Source organism: Vicugna pacos, chromosome 14 (genome assembly GCF_048564905.1).
Source record: "Vicugna pacos chromosome 14, VicPac4, whole genome shotgun sequence".
Taxonomy (NCBI): Eukaryota; Metazoa; Chordata; class Mammalia; order Artiodactyla; family Camelidae; genus Vicugna; species Vicugna pacos.
The window spans coordinates 32,244,216-32,262,856 of record NC_133000.1 but is presented as its reverse complement, the minus strand read 5'-3'; the positions used below and the strand labels follow the sequence as shown (position 1 = coordinate 32,262,856).

Here is an 18,641-nt window from a genome sequence, read left to right as displayed (position 1 = left end):
TTTCCTGGCCAGAAACAACCACGTTCAGCTCCTACTGCTGACTCTTGGAATACTTACTCCCTTTCTCTGACTAATATCCTTGTAACACAGCCTACTGACTTTTTCAGCTTTATGTATCACCTATTTAACTTTCTATTTTGGAAAATGAGGATTCAGATCTCTTTCAAACCCCATCTCATCTACATACCCAAACCTTCTTTCTTCCAACCTTTTAATACAATTACATTATAATTTTCATCAGCTCAGTATCCTTGCTTTACATTATTATTACTCTGTACAGACTATTCAAAGCTGTAGCAATTTGTGCTAGTCTTACCTTTTCTTCCCTACTTTGTTTTCCTGGAGTTAATAATTGTCTTGGTGGTTCATAGCTTAGATTTCTGTGCACTTAACAATTCAACCTCAGACCTTCTCTTAACGAACAACTTTCACAATACTTTCCAATACATTGTCTACAAATTTCATCTCCTTGATTAAATCTCTTCAGATTTCCTTCCACATGGATTAACGACATGCTAGTCTTGTCACAGAGCTCAAGGGGCCACTAGTGGGAAGTAACAAGGGAATACATGGACCAGGAGCAGGGAAAAAATCAACATAATTGCCTTAGCAATACATACTTAAAATAGTGGGAAAATTGTTTTCTTTACAAACACAAACACACACACAAACCCCAAAAGACCATAAAGAATGATTAAAGAGCAGTCAAACCCATTGCCCTGCCTTCAAATTCTGTATAACACAAAACAAAAATAACAGAAGGAAGATATCAAATCAATATGAATCTCAAGTGGGATTGGGTACACTCAGTGGCAGAGTGTGTGCTCAGCATGCATAAGGTCCTAGATTCAATCTTCAGTACCTCCATTAGAAAAAAAAATTAAAAAGAAAAAAAATTATCAATTTTAAATATTTACATATTAACAAATATCCTCCTTTAAAACTGTGTTCTAAAGGATAACCCGGGTTAAGGAGAAAGTGCCTCTTCGTGACTGATCCTGCTGATAATTGAGGGAGGAAATTAGAGTATGACCACATGAAATAAAATTCCATATGAAATAATGATCCCGGGTGACAATCATTTTTGGCTGCTGTCATCACAAAAAAGAGAGTCAACTGTAATATTATGTACCTTATGACAGGAGTACAAAACTTCACATAACAAATATTTTTGCACAATGTTGAACCTCAATCAGACCAAGCTTTTAGGGGAGGATTAAATCACTTAGCTAAAGCCAATACATAGGATGGAGAAACAAGTCTAACACCATAGGGGAGAATGAAATCAGCCAAACAGGAAATAGAGAAACCCCTCAGCAATTTCAAGGAAAATGAGAAACAGGAAAATTATAGATTAGAACGCACTTGAGAGATATGCTAGCTGCAATGTCTGAATCTTGTATGGATCTTGATTTCAACCCCAAAACTACTTAAAAGTGTATTTTTGTGACAAGCAGGGAATTATTTTGTAACCCTAAAAAAAAGGAATATTCCAATTTTATTTGAAAGAGACCTTGTCATTTCACTAATGAAAGGTTAAGCTATGTAGGATTGTCTTCAAAATGACCCCATAGTGGGGGAGGGGAGGAGATGGAGATGAAAGATGCAACAACAGTGACTCTGAGTTTATAATTCTGGAGCTGGGTGACTGATACAGGCAGGCTGGCTGTACTGTTCTCTCTATTTCTGTACATGTTTGAATCTTTCCATAAAATGTGAAACAACAAATAGACTTCAGTGTTTTAAAACCCTCACTTTGAAGGTTAAGAGGTTTGCCCAAGTAGGTGGGCAACTGCATGGGGCACTGAGAAAAGAAAGAACAGACACCTGCCTCCAGACCGGCCTGGGGCTACCTTGACCCTCCTCTTCTCCTAACCATCCAAAGCCAGCCCATAACTGCATCCTGTCAGCCCCACTCCCCAAACGCATTCCTCATTGGCTCCCACCACCTCTCATCTGGCCCAATCCAAGAGCCTCCTACCTGGCCTCCCTGCTTCCTGGGTCACTGCCATACATTCTCCACATTATCTTTGCAAAATGTGAGTGAGAGAAAATTACTTTAGTGCTTAAGCAATCATGACTGCTTCTCACTGCGCTTAGAGCCTACACTCCTTTCCGTGCTCCTGATGCCCTTCTAAACCTCGCGTCTCATCACTCTCACCAGCTCTGGCTCCAGTATCTCCTCAAACCTGCTGAGCACATTTGTGCCTCAGGGCCAATGGACAAGCTGCCTCTATTCCATGGGTGACTTTTCCCAGATCTTCAAATTCCAGCCTCCTTATCGCCATCTCAGCTCACATGTAACCTACACAAAGATAGCTTTCTTAACTCACTTCCCCCCAAGTCTCCCATCTCAACACTGTGTTATTTCTTCATTTCAATCTGACATTGTTTCCTTATTTGCCCGATTATTTTTGTTTTCTCGGTTGTCCTTGGCCTCCATCCCCCCAGCAGCCTTGCCCAAACAGCATAAGCTCCCGGGGAGCAGCTGGCGCTGGTGCTCTGAGAAGACACATGCTGAGCGCGACATTACAATCACGTGGTGTAGTGAAACGGTGTCGAACAGCAGATACAGAAAAGCAGTGAGAATTTCTCTCTTATTTTATAATTTAAATGAAATATAACATTTACTCCTATTTAATGAAGGATTTGGTAGGTCTTTTTTCCCAGTTCCTAGGCAGCAACCGCTAAAGCCTCGAAATTTCCCAAGATAGGAGTGTCTATGCTATTCATGGTGGAACCTTGGATGGCTTGTGTTCATGAGATGACTCAGGATGGGGACTGGCCAGCCAGAGACACCAACCATGTGATTAGAGGAGTGGGGCTTTAAGCTTTGTGACAAGTGAGTGGCCACCAGGAGAGGAAGGGGCTCAAAGTTTAGGGCTAAGGAAAGGTTTGACTTACAGTTAGGGTTTGGGATAGCCATGTCGGTAGTGACCCAATAAATCATGGCTTTGTAATAAAGCCTGCAGTAAAAACTTGGGGCAACGAAGCTCAGAGCTCCTGTGAGCTTCCTGGTTGTTAACACTCTTGGAGGACTGTCACACTCAGATGCCATGAGGACAACCCTGAGCCCTTCCCACTGGAGTGCTCTCCACAAGAGCTCACCTGATGAGACCTAAGGGCTGCTGCTTGTCTGTGCTTCGAGGAGGAGCCCATTCCCTGTACAGAAGGCTCTGATCACTGGGGCAGCTGAAGTCCTCTGACAGAGGCTGAAGTGGCACTGGGAATCAGAAGCAAACAGGTGAGTGTCACTGTCACAAAATGTTCACATGTTCTGTTGATAAAATCTGGTGCTAACACTCTGTGGTCATTTGTAAATAAGGGGCCCTCACTTGCCAGGAGCGATGGAGGTACAATATAATTTTTCATAATTTTCACCCAGGATTAATATTAACCCCTTGAGGGTCATTTGCAAACGTGGGTGGAAAGGAACAATTGGATGTCACAGTCCTGGGACCACCGTGGGTACCTAGTGAGAGCCTTGCAGATGCTTAATGTCCTACAACCGGGCCAGTCTTCCACAGCAAAAATCTAGGCCACCCAAGTGCCCAAACTGCTGCAGTGGAGGGACACCTGATGGTCCAGCCCGCTCTTTGGGCACCCAGAGGAACCTGGACTCTGGCAGGTTAGAGGCAGGGTCAATTCTAAAACCCAGGCATTTTTGTCCCCACAATTCAGTAGTTATTCGGTGACAGCACATGGAATATAAACAACAAAGTAACTTGACATGATGTCATATATTTAGCTTACTCAAGAAACAAAGTTTAAATCCAGTCATTCTCCTTCCCACCTGACCTACTTTCCTTTCTCTTGTACTAGCACCAGATTATTACCCACCCAGCCTTAACATGGGTCCTGACTCCACTTACCTCCCTCCCAAACACCACATGAGATGATTCCTCAACCTGGATGTGGGACCAGCAATTACAAGAAGCTTTAGTGGAAAAGAACTGGTTATGCACAGATGCCAACTAAACACTGTAGAATCCTGGTGTCCCACATTAGTAATCATGACAGCTGTTTGCAAGTGTCCCCAAAGTTCATTTCAGACTCTCACTGCTAATTTTGCTGGAACATAAATATGAAACATGTGGACTGCTGGGCTGGACTGCTAAGCTGGGTCTCTAATCCAGGAAGCTCAGTGTCTGCTCCCTGCACCCAGCTCCCTGTTCTGTTCATGCATGTGCATCAAGAAGCTGTTTAGTGTCCATTTTAATATCTTAAACAGTGCATTTCAATATTGTCTTCATCCACAAATACGTGTACCACACAGTAGTAATGATCAATCTTAGTATTTGCTTTCTTTGGTCTTAGAGAGTCAGATAAACAGATAGCAAAGATAACAAAGTCATAGAGGGCTATAATATAGTATTTCCTTTATTTCAATGACAGGATTTATTTAAAGAGCTTAGATATAACATCCTTGCATTTATGGCATCATTAATCGTCTGAAGCTGTTACATTATAAAAACTTCATTTCTAGCGAGATGCTATCAGTTAGAGAAGCGCTCCTAAATTTGAGGGGTTGCTGTCATCTCAGACGGAGTCCCAAAACATGTCAGCAATCTGCAGTATTGCCGTCATGACAAGAACCCAGACAGATGAAATTTGGAAAGCCCTGTGGCTTTCTAGTGCACAGACATAAGATGGTATTTCAGAGGGAAAAGCCTGAATTACAGAAAGTGATAAATGAAATGGTCTAACATGCATTTCTCTTTCAAAGAACTAATACGTCTTTTGTCCATAATAACATCTGTCAGTAATTATGAAAAGAGCTGACAGATGCATAGTACTTAATATAAGCCAGGGCTGTTGTATCACTGACACAGATTCATTAATCCCCATAGCATCTCTACGAGGTTGGTACTACAATTATCCCCATTTTATTGGTGAGGAACTTGATAGACACAGAGGGTAAATGACATTTACAAGGTTGACAGCGAGAAGCCAACACAGGTGTTCCAGCTTGAGTCTACGCTCTTGGCCACTTCTCTTTTTTTTTTTTGGTGGTGGGGAGATAATAAGGTAATTCTGGTGGGGGGTGGGGAGGTAATTAGGGTTATATGTCTATTTTAGAGGACGTGATGGGGGCTGAACCCAGGACCTTATGCTTGCTAAGCATGCACCCCATCACTTGAGCTGTGCCCTACCCTCTAGAGTCTATGCTCTTAGCTTCTAATCCTCACTGTCCCACATGGTAACTGTGGGGGAAGTACAGTTCATTCATTCGCTCATTAAACTCAGCCTTCCCGGTGCCTGTGATTCAGCAGTGAACAAGACAACATGCTTCCTGCCTTAAATGAGCTTGTCGCCTCCTGATATATTATCTTCATTTTACCCAGGAAGAAACAAGGTCAAGAAGATTAGCCTTTTCCTGTTAACACTGGAGGATACATGAGGTGCTTTATTTCAATTCTGCCATTTGACTTACACCATGGGGAGGGAAAGCTGCCTTGCAAATCCTGGAGCTCACAAACCTGTTAATCCTGAATTTTTTTTAACACTGTCCCTTACTTGATACTTGATCTGAGAAAGGATGAAGTAAACCTAAAAATGTTCTAAGAGAGCTTGTGGTTTATACAAGGTAACTAACCAGCCACTGTTTACTATCCTAACAGGAATCTGTAGGCATATTTCTTTTCTTTCTCTTTTTTCCTTTTTATGGGCAGCTTTTAAAAACCAAATCAAACCAACCAAACCAAATCACTGATAATTCAACAGCAGGTTCTAAATCACCCCCAAGACAGCAGCTAAACTCGGTTTAGACTTACAATGCGGTTTCTGGTGGTTGGATTGGAGGATGTATCTCTATGCTGAATATAAAAGTCATTCACTGAGCTCTTCTCAAATAGGGCAAAGAAAAGCTCTTGTTCCGGTTGTTGATACTTTCATCCACTTGGAGGACTTTCATAAAACATCTGAAGTTATCAAAGGCTGAGGACCGGGTTTTCAGATCATTGGGCTTCAGAGGCAATATTATGTGCAGTATCTCAGCGTATGTACAGAACACCTCCCACAGGGGGTGTACTTTTGCAAATACAAGCTTGTCATCCAAAACCTATATTGGGAGAATGAAAACACAAACCGGGAAAGTATTTTCACATTTTTAGTACACAGATTTTTCTTACGTTGCTGGTAGTTAAAGCACTTGTGTAAACACACACATATGTCACACTGGTAAAAGTGAAGATATAATAAAAATAGATTTGCAATCCATCATACATTTTTGCCTTAAAGATAATTTCTTTGTTGAAATTACTGAAAAGTTATTTAAAATCCTTACAGTTCCTTCATCAAATAACCAATGTTTTAGATGAAGAAAAGCAAACTTGTTAATTTTTAGTCCAAGTTAGTAACTAAAAATAGAAACACCAAAATATTCTTTGCAGTGGTATTGTAATGACAATTTTTTAAATTTCTGAAACCTAGGACTATTTACATATCTGTTCAATATAGTGTTAAACAGCCATTAAAAGGGATTTAAAAGATTTATATTTATTGATATGGAATATATAATAAAATGAGAAAGCAAAAAAATGTGAAATAATAATTTTCCTTTTTGGAAGGGAAAAATATCTTCATTTGAACAAAAAAAGTTTAGAAGGATTTTATGATTCTTTATGTATAATTAAGGTACAGATGATTTTTAATTCCACTGTTCTTTCATTTTCAATTCTGGGGGGTAACTTTTTATAATAAAAAAATCTTTAAAAAGGTTCTTGCATAAATACATTAATAGATATATTTATGACTATATTCTCTGGCTATTAAAAAAGATCTCCTAACTGTAGATCTGAAACATACATTCCATAATGCAGATTCTGACTGACACACCTCCCAGCCCACAGCGAAGGCACGGCTAGTGTGACATGTTTCAAATACCATTCCAAGGAACATGCAGGCTCCCAGCCAATGGCTGCAAGGGGACTGACACTGATCTGGTTGCTCCCAGCTGCAGACCATCACAGATGAGGTTAGATCCACAGGCTCATGTTTTCTCTGTCAAAAGAAATCAGAAAATGTTAGGCTTTTACTTTCACCAGGGAACAAGAAGTTTTTTTTTATGCAAAAAAATAACAACAAACCAATTTGAACCTGATGAAAAGACATTTACTCAAAACAGCACAGTAGCAATGAAAGTGCTCTGGCAGACAGGGACTTGTTGGATTCCTGTGAGTGCTGGACTCCTCACATGGAATTCCCTTGGCACTCCAGAAGGCCTGTGGTTGTCCTCATGGGTTTGTGGCCATAAGTGGTGCACAAAAGTCTCTGGCTTTGCCACAATTTCAAAGCCTTTTTGGCTTATGAAAGGTTTTGTCCTCAAATGGAGTTTTCTTGAGTCCAGTCACTGATGTCATTTACCAGAGTTACAGTCCAGATCTGATATTCTAGACTCTTAAAATCTTGCAGACATTCAAATGGTTCAGGTTTGGATGTGTATTCACCTCTGCAGGCCTGGGCCAAGTCCGATAAAGACACCCGGACAAGTTCAGCAAAATAAAAAGAAATTTTCCTCTCTGCAAGACTGAAATGTCTGTGAAGCTATAAAAACATCTGCACCTACAAAAATAGGGAACCAACTCATCAATAACATATCTATCCATAATGCATGGACATTCAAAATAAATACTGCATTTACTCCTATTAAATTCTATCTGGTTTTTGCCAAACTGTGTCCTAAACTGAAAGGAAGGTAGGTAAATGTAGAGAATTTTTTACCTTTTAAGGAAAAAGGAACCCTCCTACTCGATTGGTGGGAATGTAAATTGGTGCAGCCTCTATGGAGGACAGAAGAGAGGTTCCATAAAAAAATGAAAATAGACTTCCGTGTGATCCAGCAATCCCATTCATGGGTATATGTTTGGAGAAAAATTTAATTCAAAAAGACACATGCACCCCAATGTTCACAGCAGCACTATTTAAAATAGCCAAGACACTGAAACAACCCAAATGTTCACTGACAGATGACTGGATAAAGAAGTTGTGGTATATTATAAATATATATATATGTATATATACATGTATACATATATATACACACACATATATACATACCATGAACACACACACAAATGGAATACTGTTCAGCCATTAAAAAATAAAATAATGCCATTTTCAATAACATGGATGGACCTACAGGGTATTATGCTAAGTGAAATAAGTCAGAGAAAGATAAACAAATATTCTATGTATTAACTTATATGTATATCTAAAAAATAAAACAAATTAATGACTATAATAAAACAGAAATCGACTCACAGGTACACAGAACAGACTGGTGGTTACCAATGGGGAGAAGGAGAAGAGGGGAGGCAGGAAGGGGTTAGGGGATTGAGAGGTAAAAAGTACTATGTATAAAATGGATAGGTTACAGGGCTGTATCATACAGCACAGGGAAATATAGCCATTATTTTATGGTGACTTTAAATGGAATATAATCTATGAAAATGTTGAGCCTCTATTTTGTACACCTGAAACTAATATGATGTAAATCAACGACTCAATTACAAAAATTTTAATCAAAGTTTTCTTTTCATATTATTTGCAATAAGTTAGAAGCCAGCACTGTCAATAGAAACATAGTGCAAGTCACAATTTTCCAGTAATTCCATTTAGAAAATAAAAAGGAATAAGTGAAATTAATTCCAGTAATAATTACATTTATCCCAAAATATCCAATACACTATCATTTCAAAAGTGTGATTGACATTTTTAAAACTTATTAATAATATTTTACATTATCTTTGTTGTACAAAGTCTTGAAAATCTATTATGTATTTTCCACTTATAGAACATCTCAATTCACAATAGCCACATGTGGCTCGTGGCTACCATACTAGACAGACCAGATTACACCATTCACACTTCTGATAAATTAGCTGCTCTTTCTTATTTAAAAAACTTGCAGAAAAGGGTTTAGATATGCCCTCTATCAAACAAAGCAACCTTGACGGGTGGGGATTATCTTCATTATAAAGTGAAAAATAAAGGTAAGAGAGCCATGCTTACATGTATGTTAATGTAACAGTACCTTCTTAATTCATTCAGGACTTTACAATCTTTCTTCATATGCCAAGGATTCACTGTCACTGCGCAATGTTTTTCACTATTATCATCTTCGTGATTGAGAGGCTTCTGATGACCCTGCTTTGCGCATCTGTACATAAATTAACAAAACAGAGAAAAAGACCTTATTTAAGATAATTTAGGGGGGAGGGTATAGCTCAAGTGGACGATCATGTTCTTAGCATGCCCAAGGGCCTGGGTTCAATTCCCAGTACTTCTTCTAAAAATAAAATAAATAAATAAAAACCTAATTACCACCCCCCAGCGAAAAATTAATTTATTACTTTAATTAAAAGTTAAAAAAAGATAATTTAGTGCAGGCTTATCAGGCTACAAGAGCTACGATGAATGCCCCCACCCATTAATTTAGAAGAAGTCTCACAGTATTTCTCAGCATAAAGGCTAAAATATAATTGAGAACACTTCCTGATGGTCAGAATCATTTTAACAAAAATGTAGATAATTACGTCCATGGTGTCAAATTTCTGTAAGAGTTGGGCATGGAACATTTAGTAAGTGATTTTGCAGCTATCTTTGAAAGAAATGCTGAGAAATGATCTTTTCTGTTGGAAATTAGCCTGCTTTTAAATTCTTCAGTAGGCATACGTGTTTACAAACCAGGCAGGAACTGGATTATATTTTACATATACTTTAGAAACTGATTTGAATTTTGCCCTTTACCTGCAAGGCTATTTCTTAGGTAATAACATAAGCAGGCCACTATACTAAATTTTTTTTCCCTGTTTGCTTAATCCTCACAACAACTCTGTAAGCTGCTATTATTACCCCCATATAACAGATAAAGAGCTTGAGGCAGAAAATAATTTGGGTAACTTGGTAAATGGTGGAGCTGAGTAAGACTGCAGCCAGTCTGACACTCAAGTCCATTCTTCTCACCAATGTCGGATATGCTACCTACATTCAGCAATGACCGCTAATTTCATATTTAAGTGTGTCATTTCAAAAAGTGCAAAGCTATATTAGTACTGCTGTGTAAATTATCCATTTGAGATGTGATTGCCAAAAAAAAAAAAGAAATAAAATCAGGGTGCCACTGAGGGGAGGGCAAACTGCATATGGACGGACACAAGGGGACTTTATGAGGACAAAGTTGCACAAATCTAGAAATAGATAAATGGCTGACTTGTACAATTATAATGTGTGAATTTTATGGCCTGTAAATTACACCTTAATACAGCTATTAAATTAAGAAACTGGGATACCAAATTAAGACTAAAACACATATATATATCACACAAAGAACAACAGGCAAATATCATTATTTACTGCACCATTTTCCTTCATGCAGCTTCCGATCCTCACCCGTTCCTGAAAGGATGATTCATTTTTAAAATAGTCTTTAACTTTATTCAGCAAATAATTTTTGACTGCCTACTATGTACCCAGGACTAGTCTAGGCACTTGGAATAGATCAATAAACAAAACAAAATTCCTGTCCTCACGGAGCTTGGTTGGAGTCTAGCTGGGATGGGGGTGGAGATGACAATTCACACAACAGAGCAGCAGAGGAGGTGGCATGTTAGGAAAGAGGAACCATGGAAAAATCAAAAAAGGGCAAGGTAAAGAGAGTTGAGGGTATGGGATGAGGGTGATGTTGTATTAAATACCAGAGCAGGCCACACTGAGGACTGAGGTTAGAACTAAGACTTGGAGGTAAGAAGTCCCAGGTGGACGGAATAACCATCACCAAGGGCAGCGCGCACCTCGCATGTTCCAGAATGGGGGCACGGCTGGAGCTGCGGAGAAGGGTCAGTGCAGGTCCTGTATGGCCTTGGAGGACGTTGTAAGGACTGTGGCTTTTACCCAGAGTGAAATGGGGAGGCACTGCCAAAGGACGACACTATCTAACTTAGGTTTTCGAGGCTCACTTGACTGCCGGGTGAGAATAGTCGAAACGGGTCAGAAATGAAAGGTGGGAAGCCTCTGAAAAGGGCTGTGCAGGAGGAGAGGACAGTGGCTCAGGGCAGGGAAGCAGCAGTGGAGGCAGGAGCCATGGTGAGAAGTGGCTGGGTTCTGGATATGGTTTAAAGGCAGTGTTAAACCAGATCTATTGACAGAATTCATGTGGTATGTCAGTGAAAGTCAGAGTAACTCTAAGCTTTTTAACCCAAGCAGCTGGATGGATTAAGTTTCCACTAACTGAATGGGGGAGGTTGCAGGAAGAACCAGTTTGGGGGGTAGGAGAACAAAGAGCTCAGTTTTTACACATGTTGCTTTTAAGATATCAGAGTTTCAATTGAAGATGTCAAATCAGTAGAAGATTGTAAGAGTCCAGAGTTGGAGAGAAAAATTCTAGCAGGAGACAGAAATGTGGGAATCATGGGTCACACAGGTGGCACAGGAAGACATGAAACCCAGGTAGTCAAACATTAAGATAACCTGGCATTAACCATAGAAGTTGTCCTTGAGGGCCTGCCTAGTAGGTGTGGATATCAGTCCTAATTCCTGACCACTCGAGTTTTAAAAAGCAACTTACAAATGAATTCATGCAAGACACTGCCTCCAGTGGGTGGGTCCAGAGCTGGAGTGGGAGAATTGGATGGTGCACGCTACTCCCTACGGTAGAATGTGTGTGTGTGTACACATGTGTGTGTGCGCAGGGGGATGAGATACACCTGGCTTAAGAAAAAGAGCAAGTAAGTCTAGAAGCTGAAAGATGAAAGAACATCCAGATATGGTAGAGGGAACAGGGGAAACACTGTGTACTGTAAGACATATCCCCATAATGCCATTTCCCACCATCCTTTCATCAGGAACACAGTTGGAAAGGGGGGAATTATGTAGATACGTGTGATGTACACAAACTTTCTGACTATGTAACACTGAATATCTACATATGTAGCAAGTTAATGATATTTATATCTGCTTCAAATTTAAAAACAAATTCACAACAGAGGGAAAATAAAATACTGAGGACTGGTAGAAGTATCATAGAAGGCCTTTCAATGCTCAGAATGGAAGCAAAAGCAGCTTCACCCCACAAAGAATGTCAATAAGAGTCAAGAATGTTTATATTTGCTTAAGAAATTGAGAGTTACAACTTCCTGCTTTAAAGAATTAACATAAGACAGATACCACACTATAAGCAAAGTCTATACTGGAGCTTTCTTAAAGCTATTTTAGTTTCTGCTTGTTCTGATGTACTCCAGAAACTCTGCAAAGAAAACCTTCTATTCAAAGGCTTAAAGGAATAAAAAAAGAAATAACACTGCATTCTTTTCAGTGTTCTCTGTACTGAAAGTCAATTGCAAATGCAGCACCCTGCCACAGGTCTACATTTTTAACAATAAAGACCTTTGTGCAATTTTTCAATTGCTATGTGACTTTGGGTCAGTCTCTCACTAAGAAGCAGAATGGAGTACCAGAAAATGACACATCAGGTCTAAAACTACAGATGTGGGAGATGAACCTACACCAGGAAACAGCTAAGTGGGAGGGTAAGGTTTACCTTTTAAGTTACCATAAGTGCAGTTACACCTGCTCCCTGCTTCCCCTGTGAAGTGAAGAGCTAGTCTTTTCCAGAAAAGCTCTCATTCTGAAAACTGTCTTCTTTAAAATATTCGGAGATTCTCTTTTAAGGTTCTTTCACTTTTAAGCCTTTCCCCAACTCTACATCCTATAACAAGTGTAAAAATTATCCTATAGCCTATTGTTACAGAACATACTCTACAAAAGCTGAGGTTTCCCAGGGTTTGGATCCCAGAACTCTGTTACCAGATAATCCTAAAGCTTTCCTTCCATAACAGACTCTTCTGCCAATTCCCAGCTGCGGGCAAATTCGGCTTCTCAGACCAGGTAACTTTCTAACTCTGCCTACGAACACTCTGCTGCCAGTAAAGGAACTCTCAGACAGAAAGCACACAATGCCCCTAGTGAGGGTTGCCTCCTTCAATCAATCAAGATGCCATCACCAAGCAAATATTTAAACCAACTGCAAAGCCTCTGAAGACAACTTACAAACAATATACTTTCTATAGAGGCATACTATTTGCTCTGGAATAGTGATTTCCATTGGAAGGAACAAAGGACCACATGACCCAAGCAATTTTTTAAAACTGCACATAACCATACCTTTTCACGTGAGGATTCAGGCAAGCCCGTCTCACAGGCCTAGGTGTAACAGAATGACAGGACCTCTAGGAGTAGGGTGAAAAGTAGCAAGGTAGACTTCTAGTGAAAGGGGGTGATGTAATAGGCCCCATCGCCCACTTACCTACCACCACAGGACAATCATCTCAGATCGAGAACAAACACTTTGGGAAACAGGTTGTTTATATTTTTATGGTATTCTGGTGGAAATAATGCCCTGAGTCATGTGAAGTTGTGGCTGCAAAATTGAACAGGGGACTGGACATTTTCACATTCAGGACAAAAACAGCCCCTGGATAGCCACCATATCTGCTCTCCCCTTTGCCTGTTCTCCCCAAAAGCTGCAGAACTCTCCTGCTTGCAATGACACCCACCACTTCTCACAAATTCTTGCCAAGTTCACATCAGCAGCTGGTGGTGTCAAAGTCACCATTTGTACTGCTATGAAGTCCCTCCATTACTTTATATCCCTTCTATTTTCTCTGTTGTCTTCCTAGCTACACTTGCATCCACAAGATGGTTACCGCACTAACATTGCCTCTGTAATCAGTCCAGGATATAGGAAGTAGAGATTCAACTGTAACCAGTCCCAGAATACTTGTCATGCCACTCTAGTGTCCCAAAAAATACTCTGGCATCCCTCATCTCACTCAAAGAACCACTGCATTACTTAGAGGTTGTAAAATTAGAGGGCTTTCTCTACTGGGAAACACTGTGGCTTGTGGTAGAGTTGTGATTTCAGTTTTTGCAACTACTTACAGGCAAAAAGACATGGCCCGCAAATTTTCTTCAAGCGTTTGATATTTAAACTTTCATTAGATACAGAGCCGGTGGACTAACCGTAATCTATGAACATATGGTCATATTATCAAATAATGTTCATGTCTACCTTACAGACATGTAAGGACTTGGATTACACCTGCAGCCTCTAGGCCTTTAGAATTGGATGTGAAGCATCCTGTGAGATAAAAAACCTCCTATCCAGTCACAGAACACAATTACAGACAACATGACACTAATGTCACTGAATATATTAGTATAGTCCATGTATGGTTAAGTTACATCTCCAATTTCTCAGAGCTGGAAAGGAGATGTCTAGAAAAGCTGGAAATGCCCAATTACCAAAACAGCTCAAAAGTTAAAGCAGACTCCTGTACCTCCCAGAACAGAGGGCAGAGGGGGCATTGCTCACCACTCTGTCCTCCCCCAGGACGTGGCATGTGGGGAAGCAGGCAGGAATGGGTGGCTGGGACTCGGAGGTGGAGAGGTGATGAAAGAAAGAGTGGAACTGCTCTGGTCCTAGAACAACAGAGCTGTAAAAACCTCGGCTTCAGTTCAACCAACTCCCTCTCCCACTTTCCCTCCCACCTATGTGACCAACAGAGCACAGCCAGGCACTTTCTGCCCATGACGGTGACTACTAGCAGGAAAGGGACCAGGATAAAAGCATGTCCTATAAAAGATCAGTCTGATTTTAAGGCTATGTTATAAACAATGAACAGCACTCTCAGAGTGGGACACTTATGAGGCACTCAAGTAGGGAGGAGGAGGTTGAGGATCCATTTCCAGCACTTCCATGTCTTTTATCACTCCTATTTCTGACCTTTCCTTTGCCACTTTTTGTAGCACTGCCATCACTGGCAGGTAAAGGGGCAGCAATGTGACTTGGCCGTTTGGCTGATGGGGCTACATTTCCCAGCAGTGGAATGAAAAGGCACTGGAAGAGGATCAGCTGGAAGATGTGCACTGCGGTCCTGGCCTGTGCCAAACACTAACCAGGTGATCCTGGGTTAAGCTCTTAGTCTCTCTGGGCTTCCGGCTGTTTACTTATAAAATAAGGTTTTGTCATTACACAAATATATCCAATATGAAATGTAACGTGAAAGTCAAACATAATGACATCTCACCTGCTTGCCTCAGGGAACTGTACAAGCACTGAACACTATGTGAATGTAAACACAGTCTTAAGAAAACTATTGAGGTAAAGCACTAAACTGAACATGGAGATAAAGTTTTTTGGATTTTCTTGGCTTTCTTTTTTAACTGCAACACTGAATTAATAGTTATTAGCTATAATCCACACCACCACCACTGCGAATAAATAAAGAAGGCAAGCACTGCCTGGATGCCTGTTATTGCCCGATGCTAAGCAGTGTGAGGGTTATAAAGGAGGCTGAACAAGTGAGTCTTCTCCAGTTACCAGCTAAGTGAGGAGACACATTGGAAATCACCCAGGAATGGTACCAAGTCAGTACTCAAATCCAAGATTACAGGCTACTGATCATAAACAGTACAGGAATACAAAGAGGAGCTAGAAGTATTTGGAATAAATAGGGAAGACTCTATGAAGGGGATGGGGCTCCAACTAGTTCTCAGGGCAATTCTAAGCTCTTTTAACTGAGGACTGGATAGGAAAAGGCTGGTGACTCCTGGTTTTTAATAAGGCACAGGTTACCCTAGGAGGCTAAGTTACATAATGATTGGAACAAATAAGGTAAGTCCAAAATGATGAAGGGTCGAGACTCCCTGGCTGAGATCTGGTTGTGTTAAGTCTTTGACTTGACTGTAGATGTTGGAGCACCAAAACTCTAGGTTGACTGAAAGGGGGGGAGAGAATATCCAAGAATTCAGCAGAAGGAAAAATTCATGTATCAGGGATGAAAGCTCTTCATCAGAGTATCAGCAATCAGAATAGACACTTGAAACCAACAACATACAGTTCAAGAAGCTGACAAAATGTGGAGGGTGGTGAGAGAAAGATAAATCAAAGACCACTCCAAGCCTTTGTGTATTCAAGACCGGAAGAATGATTATCCCACTGAATAAGTGGAGACGCTGCAAGAAAAAAGATTATGAAATCAGCTTTAGACATGTTGAATCTGACGTATGAGCTAAGAGTAGGTTTTCTCTAAGAAGCTCAAAATTCAAAACTGAAGCACAGATGTTGAGTACAGACTTAAGATGCAGATGGACAAGACATGATAAATCTCCTAAAAGAAAACATAGGCAAAACATTATCTGACATAAATCTTAGCAACATTCTCCTAGGGTAATCTACCCAGGCAATGGAAATAAGAGAAAAAAATAAACAAAAGGGACGTAATTAAACTCATAAATTTCTTCACAGCAAAGACAACCATAAGTAAAACAAAAGGAAACAACAACCTACGAATGGGAGAAAATATTTGCAAATGATACGACTAACAGAGGCTTAATTTTCAGAATATATAAACAGCTCATACAACTTAATAACAAAAAAACAAACAACTCAATCTTAAAATAGGCAGAAGACCTAAAGAAGCATTTCTCCAATGAAGACACAAATGGCCAATAGGCACATGAAAGAATGCTCGATATCACTAATAAACTGAGAAATTCAAATCAAAACTATAATGAAGTATCAGCTCCCATCAGTCAGAATGGCCATCGCTCAGCAGTTCATGAATGATAAATGCTAGAGAGGCTGTAGAGTGAAGGGTACCCTCTTACACTGCTGGTGGGAATCTAGTTTGGTGTAGTCATTATGGAAAGCATGGAAATCCCTGAAAAAACTAAAAGTAGACTTACCCTATGACCCAGCAATCCCACATCTGGGTATATAACTGGAAAGAACTCCAATGTGAAAAGATACCTGCACACCAGTATTCACAGCACCACTGTATACAATAGCCGAGACATGGAGGAAAGCTAAATGTAGCAACAGATGACTGGATAAAGAAGTTGTGGCATATTTATACACTGGAATACTACTCTACCATGAATAGGACAAAATAAAACCATTTGCAGCAACATGGATGGAGCTAGAGATCGTCATTCTAAGTGAAAGCAGCCAGAAACAGAAAAATACCAAATGATACCACTCATATGTGCAATGTAAAAAAAGAGAAAAAGACACTGTGAACTCATCTACAGAACAGAAACAGACTTGCAGACTTAGTAAACAGTCAAGGTTACCAGGGAAAGGGGATAGGAAGGGATAAATTTGGGAGTTCGAGATTTACAAATGTCAGCCACTATATATAAAAAGAGATTTTAAGTTAAGTTTCTTCTATATAGCACAGAAACCTATGTTCATTATCTAGCAATAACCTGTAATGAAAAAGCCGATACAGCCACCAACTGAGGAAGCAAGAGAAGAAAGGAGAGTTAGTTATGCTGGGCTAGAGCCCACTTCTAAAATCCTTGTCAGCCACTGAGGCTGCCCCGAGTACACTGAGCTTTCCTCCCAGGGACAGGCTGACATGACATGCGTCCTGCAAACCTGGGGCAGCAGAGGCCGTCCCCAGGTCTGGCCCTAGGGGAGATGGGAGCAAGTCCACCTGCTCCCCTTGGGGCAGCACCCCTCCCTGCAGCCCCCGCCACCTGACTGCACCACGCCTGCCTCTCAGGAAACCACTGACTTGAAAACAAGTGGTCCACGAACCTGGGGCAGCGGCAGGGAGATGGGCAGCGACCTGGCAAGCTGGTAGATTTGCCCCCATCTCCCCCACGGCCTGTCAAGGGCTCGGCCTCTGCTGCTCCAGGCACGGTCCGCAGGTCAGCCTGCTCTCGGGAGGAGGGCACGGTGTGGTCAAAGGCAGTGGCGGGTTATGGGGTCTGCCCATGGGAGCCCTTGGATTTGCTTCAAACTCCCCAGCGCATGGCCTAAGCTTGGCCTCTGCTGCCTCAGGTCCGTGGAACTCAGGTTACAGGTCAGCCTGCTCCTGGAAGGCGGGTGCTGTGCTGTCAGGGAAAGGCGGCAGCTGCGATGGCGGGATTGGGGCTGCCCTGTGAGAGCGCGGGGGTTGCAACAATTTCCCGCTGCTGCTGCAGCCATCCCAGCACACTGATCGCACCGAGCCCATCTCCCAGGAGCAGACTGACCTGTAACCTGAGTCCCACTAACCTGGGTCTTTAGAGGCCGCCCCCAAGGTCAGGCCGCGGGTAAGATGGGAGCAAATCCAGGGGCTCTCATGGGGCAGTCCCCATTTCATCCGAGGCCCCGCGACTGCACCGCACCCGCCTGCCAGGAGCAGGCCATCGTCTGAGGGCCAGTCGGAGATGCTCTGGAACCGTCCACGCGCCCTCCCAACTCCCGGGGCTGTACCTGCTCTCCTAAACCCGGGTAGAAGCGGCGGCAAAAACGCGGTGTTCAGGAACTACTAATACTGGGGTTACCACGAACCACAGCGGCGGCTGGGACCCGCCTCAGGGTCCTAACGGGACGCGCGGCCGGGACCTCACCTCCGCACCCCTCCCTGGGCGCATCCTCAGCTGCACAGCCCAGGCGTCACCCGCCGGGTCCCCGAGAAGCGCGCCCCTACCAGCGCCCTCTTAACTGTCCGGCAGCGGCAGCCGAGCCGCGGGCAAGCGGCGGCCCAGACCCCAGGCCGTGTTCCTCTTCCAGGAGCTGGTCCAGGAGCAACCGGCTGCCGCCAGCTTCCATGCGTTCTGGGTGGGTTCCGGCGTCCGCGCGTCTGTCC

General features: G+C 41.8%; 1 protein-coding gene and 1 long non-coding RNA gene across 2 annotated transcripts in view; one reads left to right on the top strand and one right to left on the bottom strand.

The window, feature by feature from the left end:
• Positions 1-18,641, top strand: part of LOC140701209 (trafficking protein particle complex subunit 9-like) — a 722,564-nt gene that overhangs the window by 417,505 nt on the left and 286,418 nt on the right. The gene's annotated exons all lie outside the window — the stretch shown is intronic.
• Positions 5,787-18,571, bottom strand: LOC140701217 (uncharacterized). The gene is made up of 5 exons (XR_012080179.1): positions 18,403-18,571; positions 9,035-9,160; positions 7,723-7,781; positions 6,838-7,002; positions 5,787-6,061 (listed from the first exon to the last, which is right to left on the bottom strand). It is a non-coding gene; the product is annotated as an uncharacterized lncRNA (long non-coding RNA).